Source organism: Molossus molossus, unplaced genomic scaffold (genome assembly GCF_014108415.1).
Source record: "Molossus molossus isolate mMolMol1 unplaced genomic scaffold, mMolMol1.p scaffold_m16_p_12, whole genome shotgun sequence".
Taxonomy (NCBI): domain Eukaryota; kingdom Metazoa; phylum Chordata; class Mammalia; order Chiroptera; family Molossidae; genus Molossus; species Molossus molossus.
The window spans coordinates 13,750,494-13,759,489 of NW_023425347.1; the positions used below are offsets into that span (position 1 = coordinate 13,750,494).

General features: G+C 40.6%; 1 non-coding gene across 1 annotated transcript; it reads left to right on the forward strand.

The window, feature by feature from the left end:
• The first annotated feature begins 233 nt into the window (after nt 1-233).
• Nucleotides 234-423, forward strand: LOC118627452. Its single transcript, XR_004959188.1, has one exon. It is a non-coding gene; the product is annotated as a U2 spliceosomal RNA (small nuclear RNA).
• The last annotated feature ends 8,573 nt before the right edge of the window (nt 424-8,996 follow it).

Consider the following 8,996-nt stretch of genomic DNA (forward strand, 5'->3'; position numbering starts at 1 on the left):
TTCATGGTTATACCAGTAGATGTTCACAATAGGGAATATAGCTTCACCCACCCATTCATCCATCCATCCTTCCTTCCTCCCTCCCATTAAATATGCATATTAAATGCCTAGTATGTGTCACACTGTTCCTGTTACCTAAAGATCTTTCACGCTAGCTGAGGGAAACCAGTAATAACACAAATATGTAAAAAGTTGATACTGTGTAACATGTATTACATTTAAAAACTTGATACATCGCTTCTCGGCCTTTTGGCTAAGATCAAGTGTAGTATCTGTTCTTATCAGTTTAAAAACTTGATACAGCATTACATGTATTATAATAGAAGGGTCAGGGTGTTCATAAGATTGACATAAGAAAGTTGAAGTATTTAGGTCCCCATGTGGTAGTTAAAATTTGCAACATTTCATATTATGATAAAGCTCTGTTAACAGATCATATTAATTCTTTCTGTAATGAATAAATGAATTAAGACATCAAAAAAATTTTAATACTCTTTTACAACTGGGTTGACTGGGCTGAGCTATTGTAAATCAAGTCATGATAACTGGGAGCCAGAAAATACTTGCCAGGGTTTGGGTGGTCAGAGTTGGGTGTTTATGAAACAGAGCTAAGATCAGTCTGCCACCAGGCTCTGGCATATGCTCTGTAAACAATGGATTGGCATTTACACAAGCCAGGGCAGTGGATGTAAACGAATGCTCCTTGAGCAGGTCTCCTTAGAGAGAACCTTTTCTTGTTGGAAGACGAATAACATCAGTGCAGATATCTATCCCTAAATCATAAAGTATCTTTTGCCCATTACTTGCATGTTCTAGGAAAGCAGAATTACTGGTAGGCTCTATTAAATCCAAGAGTATTTTTGAATAGTACTTGAGTCTCACATTGAAAGGTGGGATTTGAACTCCTGAAAGGAAATGCCAACAGTGTTAAAACAATGTTAAAACCGAAAAGGGCCATGACAATGTTTTAAAACTCACACGGTTATCAACACACTAGATCACCTTAAAATTTTTGATTAAAATTAAAATCTGGTTAAAAAGGGAAAGGAAAAAACTTTTTAAAAAATATGTTTTTATTTATTTAGAAAGAGAGGAAGGGAGGTGGAAAGAGAAAAACATGCATCATGAGAAAAAGAAACATTGAAACATCAATCGGCAGCCTCCTGCACGCCCCCTATTGGGGATCCAGCCCACAACCGGGGCATGTGCCCTGACTGGGAATCAAACCGGCAAGCTCTTGGTGTACCTGATAACGCCCAACCAACTAAGTCACACAGATCAGGGCAGAAAATAACTCTTGACAAGCTATTCCGAAGACTATAAAGTAGTGTGACTCATTTTTACACAAATGATGTTTCCTATAGTGGTCACTTTGTAAGCAGGGGAATTTTTCTTCCAAAGGTAAGTTGTGCAAAACATTTTAAAAAAACCTTTCTGGTAATTGCTCGCAAAGACCGTTTCTCAGTCACGTTAGAAAAACAATCCACTTTCTGAAGTTTAGGGTTAGGGTTAGGGTTTGAGCTGGAGGAACATGATTGAGTATGCTGACTAAACACATTCATTTCTTTTTTTTCACTAAAACTATGGTGCCTGTGTCACTGCCTGAAATCGATCAGATTCTAGTTTGCATGGTTAGGGTTTGGCGTACTGCATACAAACTACTTTGTTAGTCCCATCCTGCCTTCCACCAACTTTCTTCTTTTCCTCTAAATCCTGATTTAGCTCAGATTGTCCTTTCTTCAGGATTTCGAGAACTCTCAAAAGAGGCAAGAGGATGATTCTGCAACCTACAAACCTATGGCTTTGATTCTAATTCTGGGTAAGATGCCAGATCTATCAACTGGAAAGAGGTTCAAAAGCATAGAAAGAGAAGTCATGATCTTGAGAAGTGATGATCATGGGTTCACCTAGGAGTCATGTCGGATCAACCTCCTTTCCCTTCCATCGGGTTACAAGACCTCTAGATACAGAGGACGTGGTGTGGTGGAAAGCAGCCTGGACTAGGAGTTGAGAAGTCCATCCTCAAATCCTTCTTGTCATTTTCTAACCACATGGTTTGGGACGTCACGTGTCTTCTGTGAGCCTTATTTGCCGCATCTATAAAACCGGGGTGGCCCTGGCCGGTTTGGCTCAGCGGTTGGAGCGTCGGCCTGCGGTACAGAGACACCCGGGTTCGGTTCCTGCTAAGGGCACGTACCTCGGTTGCAGTTTGTCCCCGGCCCTGGTTGGTCGTGCGGGTGGCAGCCACTCGATGTGTCCCTTCACATCGATGTTTCTCTCTCTCTCTCTTCCTCTCTCTCCCTCCTGCTCTATCTGAACAAAAAATGGAAAAATGTCCTCGGGTGAGGATAAAAAAACAAAAACAAAAACAAAAAACAGGGATGAAATTAGCTCCCAGAACAAGGTAATAAATGAATTAACAATACTTTCCTTTTAAGGACTGATTTGAAGATTAAAAGAAAAAAATGAACCTTAAACAGATCAGAATATGATGAAGCAAATAATTCAGTCTGTGTGAATAATGGCCACACACACAGAAAAAGACAAAAACAAACCAAATGTGCAATTGTAGGCTGGAATGATGAAAAGGAGTAGAGGAAGTAGACTGGGAACATTTAGTCTGGAGAAGGGAAAAGCTCAGGTAGGGATGGGACAGCATCACACCTGCTATCGAATAGTACAAGGGCTGGCAAAGGGCAGCCCTGGGGCTGAATTCAGTTGACTGCCTACTTTTGTACGGTCTGGGAGTTAAAAATGATCTTCCCATTTTTGAAGGGTTAAAAAAAAAAATTAAAGGAATATTGCATAAAATTCAAATTTTAGTGTCATAAGCAAAGTTTTGTTGGAACACTGTTGCCCTATTCATTTACATCTAATCTATGCCTGCTCTGGGTTACAACAGTGAGTTGAGTTGTTGTGACAGAGACAGTATGGCCTGAAAACACTAAAATATCTATTCTCTGGCCCTTCACAGTAGTACCGGGGGAGTAGCACCTACCTACTCCTTTAAGAAACCCTCACTGGTCCCATGAGCATATGATTCCAAGATGAGAGCTATTACATCTGTTATATTACTTCTTAAATATTACATTGAAATTGTCTGATTGTTTCAGCACATCAGTTACTTGCAGGACAAATGGCATTTTCCACGAACATAACATGTAAGCTCTTTGGAGTCAAGGACTGTTTGCTTTTCACTGTTGTATCCTCAGCACAGAATGCAGAGCCTTACATACACAATACTCTGGGCCAGGTACTATCATCACCCTTACCATGTGTCAGCTCACTTCATGGCCACAGAAACCCTATGAGATAGGTTCTATCGCTCACACAAATTTACAGCTGAAGCAACTGAAACAGAAATGTGAAGTAACTCGCCCAAGATGTACTGGTGTGTAAGGGACAGTGCTGGTGATGAAACCAGGAAGTCTGGAGTCAGAGTCTGTGCTCGAAACTGCTACACTTCTTGTTGAATAGTAAATACACTTGTATATTTACCCATGACTTGATTGTGAACTATCTGAGGGTAGTGATCATAAAGTACATGGTTTTGCTTTTCCACAGAGTTCAGCATATGATGTTATAATGCAGTTGAGGAATGAGCACTTGACTTGGACTTAAGAGACCCAATTTCCAGGCCATTGTTCTGTCTCTGGGCTGCTGAGTTACCTTGGGATAATTCTGTGACACCTGCTGAGCCTCAGGAGTGACTTTGGGGCTTAAGGTTTTGAGGGATGTATTAGTTTCCTAGGACTGCCATAATAAAGTACCACAAACAAGGTGACTTAAAACAGCAGCAATTTGTGCTGGCCAGTTGGTCTCAGTGGATAGAGCACTGGCCCAAGGACCAAAGGGTCTCAGGTTCAATTCCCAGTCAAGGGCACATACCTGGGTTGCAGGTTTGATCCCCAGTCCCTGGTTGGGGTTGTACGGGAGGCAACCAATTATTGTGTCTCTCTCAACATTGATGTCTCTCTCTCTCTCTCTCTCTCTCTCTCTCCCCCCTTCCACTTCATCTAAAAATCAATGGAAAAATATCCTCAGGTAAGGATTAACAACAACAAAGAACAAAAACAACAGCAGCAGCAGCACTTTATTCTTTCACGGTTCTGGAAGCTAGAAATCTGAAATAACATGAAGTAACAGGTTAAGCCAGGCTCCAGGAGAAGATCCTTCTTGCTTGTTCTAGCTTCCGGTGGCACCAGGGGTGCCCTGGCCTGTGGCAATGTAACTTCAGTCTCTGCCCCGTCTTCACGTGGTCTTCTCCGTGTCTCACGTCTCCTCTTCTGTCTCATCAGGACACTTGTCGTTGGATTTAGGACCCACTCTAAATCCAGGAAGATCTCCTATTGAGATCCTTACTTATATCTGCAAAACCCTATTTTCAGAGAAGATCACATTCACAGGGCTAGGACTCAAACGTAGTTTTTGAAGGCTGCTATTAAACACACTATAAAGGATAACAGCCTTTTTGAGAATTGATGGATGTAATAGACTTTCACAAAAGAAAAAAGTTAAATATTTTAACACTCAGATATTAAAATGTTGCTTATAATTGTAGGCAATTTTTGGAACTCAACTGAAGTTCAATCATAGGCCCCAAGTTAAGAACTCTAGTACATATCATCTCTGAGGCCTCTTTCAACTTAAAAAATTTCCGAGTTAGTTCATATTTTACAAATGCATTTCACTTTTGGATAAACCATGCCCTTTGTTCCTCAGGGTTTTTTTTTACACTTTTTGAGGGGGTCTCACCTATTTTGTGTGGAAGCAGGTTCTTCATAGAGCATGGGCCATCCTGGAAGACAGTTTCAGGGCTTCTTAAGCTTTTCTGATGCTTACATTTTACAGGCAGATCACTCAGGACATTATTTTCATTATGTAAAAGCCCAGTTGTGGCCCTGGCCAGGTAGCTCAGTTGATTAGAGCATCATCCCAATATACCAAGGTGGTGGATTTGATCCCTGGTCAGGGCACATACAAGAATCAACCAATGAATGCAGAAATATGTGGAACAACAAAACAATCTCTCTTTCTCTCATCAATAATAATAGTAATAATAAAAGCCCAATTGTGGCTTTCCTTATATAACTGAGAGGTAGCCATGAGTGATTGAATTAAAAAATTCTATCATGTCAGATTTTCCCTTCCTCATATGCCCTTTCTGATGTTTTCATGTGAAGATTAGGTTTTAGGAAAGTCACTAACTGATCATCAGATAGTGGGTTGATTTATGTGGATGTTTATAAACAAAGTCATCTGTCCACTGAGTCATTTTTGTGCTGGAGCAATCAGATGTGATGGTAAATCAAACTCTAAGTGACTTCATCACAAATGATTAGGCAATATAATTCTGTTCTTAATCATAGTTTTAGTGAGTGGTTTCCAATAATTATAGCAGCACTACGTGTAAAGCAAATACTTTTAAGATAGGTTTTCCTTCGGAGAGGTCAAGAAACTATATTCCATGGACCAGATCTGGCCCGTTGCCTGTTTTTATGAATAAAGTTCAGCTGGAATACAGCCATTCTCATTCATTGATGTATTGTCTACAGTTACTTTTGCACGTTGGCAGAGTTGAGTAGTAGCAACAGTGGCCATATGGTCCTCAAATCCTAAAATATTTACTTTCTGACCCTTTATAAAAAATGTTTGCTAATCCTCACTTTCACACTGTAGAGAGCAACACATGCAGCTAAAAATTGTGAAAAGAGGGATAAATTTCCTTTTATAGAAATAATCTACAGGTCATGAAGAAATATATTGTTATTAGATAGAGATCAGCAAAAGTATTCAGCTAAGCAGGAGAGCCTATAGAATGTCAGCTGGCAGTGTAGATTTATTTGTGATAGTTAATAAAATGTATTCTGAATAGTTGAGGATGACAGGTAGGGTCCAATTTGTGATTCACTGAAATAATTTTGCATTTATGCATTAAAAACAAAAAATAAACCCAACACCTGAAATCATATATTCTCATATGCACAGCATATAGTTATGCTTATTTTGGGGGGTAGGAGTGGTAAACCTCTATGTTTTCATTGATGATATTTACAAATGTTTCTAGAAGCCTTTATAAGTGGTAATCGTGCAAATATTCATAATTGACTTTGTCCTTTACAAATATAATTTGAATAAAATCCATATTGAAATTGAAATTGATTGAAAATGGAATCTACCTACAATAGTCCCTTACTTTAGCTTTCTGTCCCCCTTTTTTGGTCATCCTCACTAAGCATTGTTTCCTCTTGAAAATTAATTTGCTATATTTTTAGATGTCAAGAAGTAAATTTCCCAAATGTTTCATGTTTAATATGTCCTAAAGTTACCCATTCTCAATAAAACTTAAGCTTTTAAAAGACTGCATGGGTGCCCTGGCCAGTTTGACTCAGTGGTTAGAGCTCAGCCTGCAGACCTAAGGGTTGTGAGTTCAATTCCCAGTCAAGGGCACATACCTGGTTGTAGGTTTGATTCCCAGCCCTGGTTGGGGTTGTGTTGGAGGAAACCAATTGATGTGTTTCTCTCACATTGATGTTTCTCTCTCTCCCTCCCTCCCTCCTTTCTACTCTATCAAAAACCAATGGAAAAATATCCTTGGGGGAGGATTAACAAATAAACAAGTAAACAAACAAACAAACAAACAAAAAAGACTGCACGGTGAAAATGAGGTTGGAAACAGTGAGAAAATTGACATAACATTTGCTTTGGGTGGGGGGAGTCTTCTATGCAAGAGGCTACTTAGCAGGTTTCTCAACCAAATAGCACTATCAATGAACTATATATCAGTTTCATCTAAGACTACTTCCTTCTTCTCTGTATTAGGACTGAAGCTCCTTTCATACTTTGGGAAGAGGTTCAAGCAGTTCCCTGCATATGTGGTGACCACATTTTCTGAACCAACAATTGTAATGTACGTATGCCTCAAAGATGTTTAGGCACATAGTCTGGTATTGGGTCAGAATATTTAAAACCAAGAATGCAGTGGGGAATGGCCTACATATTTTTCTTAAACCACATTTTTCTTAAATTGACCCAATGACTGAAATATTCTAGGAATGCACTTGCTCCTCTACAATAAATTAGCTCAGGTGCTCCTTACCATTAATATATAGGATTAACAGAGTGACTTATTTCTAAGCATCTTTCTCTTGCCTAATATGATTAATGTAAAATGCAAAAAATATTGAGTGGTATAATTAATATAATTACAGCAATGCATGTAGATCCTTTTCTTTTGGATAGTCACTGTTCTAAAAGTGCAACCACGAGGCAGAAAGTTCACCATGTTGGTATGATAGTGCCTGTGGGCAGACGCCCAGCTAGTCTTCCACAGGAGAGATAATTAAGAGACAATGGTACAGAAATGCATGTTGTAGTACATAGGAGTGCTCTCGTACATTGACCTTGGAGCTCTGAGCAACTGACAGAATGGCTTGATTTTCAAAATTACCATTCCTCCCTGGTCCTAGAGGGAGGCGCAGACGTGATTCTTCCGATTGTACACCATTTCAGGGGGGCACAGTATCTAGTTTTGGCAAAACTGCCTTCTCCTTGGAGACCTGCTAGGAGGAATTGCAGATGCTTCAAAAATGCAGGACATATAGAAAAATCTGAAAAACTGCCAGAAGGAAGTGATTTTCTGTTTTGTGCAAAGCTTTACAATAACAGGAAGGTGGAGAGGGAGTGGGTGAGGAATGAAATGGAAAGTCCACTGACGGCGAGCTGCGTAGTTCAGTAGGGCTGCTGACGTTTGCAGTGGCCCGCTTGGCAGCACGTCTAACCCTAACCCAAAGTCAGGAAGGGAAAGAGTGTGAGTTTGACGACATTAGAAACATCTTGCTATCAAAAGTAGGCAAGAGGGGACCCATTCAAGAAACAGCAATGTGGCAACTGTGGGAATCCCCTCAGCCAGAAAAGGTAGGATGAGATAAAGTAAGAAGCATTTAAAGAGACCCCAGACTTGATGAACAAAATAATGTAAAAAAAAATCAAAAACCCTGAGAGCCAACACTTCTTGCCCAAGAATATCACCAACTATGGCAAGCATGGAGTTGAACGCGGTCTATGTGTATGCACGTGTGTGTCTAAGCAGTAAGCACACTGGCCTTTGTGTGTGTGTGCAGGTTATTTTGGGATCAGTTAAATGAAAATAAATAATGTCTCATGTGTAGAACCCCCTATGTGTGCTTCCTCTCCCCGATATTGATTTCCTTTTATTCCATTCAAAAAGGAAATCCATGAGGAGCAGAAAGAGGAGGGCACCGTCCCTTTATGAATACTAATCAGGAAATCAAGGGAGGCACTGGCACTTCAAGTTTCATCTTTCCATTTCCTAGAGGCGCAAACTCTGCAAGTTGTCACCTTGGTGTATTCAGGGCCTTTTGAAGCACTAGACTCCTCCGGAGAGAATGTCAGCCCCAGCCCTGGGCAGTTTTGACAAACAGAGTATATATTGATACATGATAAAGTATGCTAGAAATCACCCCAGCGCTAAAGGCTACTATAGTTTTAATATCATCATTTGAATTAACAAGCATTCTGTGGAGAAATAATGAGCTTTCATTATTCAGAACATCATCCTTACCCGGGGAACTCAGAAACCATTAGCTCTTGAGAACTTAATGAAAAGATGATAAAGAATGTTTTAGATAAAAGTTTGAACGGGCACACTTGGTAACTGAGGTAAAATATTAATGTTTGCTTGGATGATGTATTAGGGCTGCGGAGCGGGGCTCGTGGCAGCGATGGATCCAAGCGTGCGGCGGACTCGCGCCTGCGCGCAGCCGGACCCGCCCAGCCCCAGCGCCGCCTGTCACTCCGCCTGTCACTCCGCCCGCAGAGATCGCCGCGCTCACATCGCGCGGGTTTCCTTTAGACTTGCGCAGAGAGGAGCCGGGGGTAGATGGGGAAAAGGGAACCGAGAAAGATCAAGTGTGATTGACATTATTGCTGTTCATGTTCAGAAGGGGTATCTCAAATCATTTCTACAGCCTTAA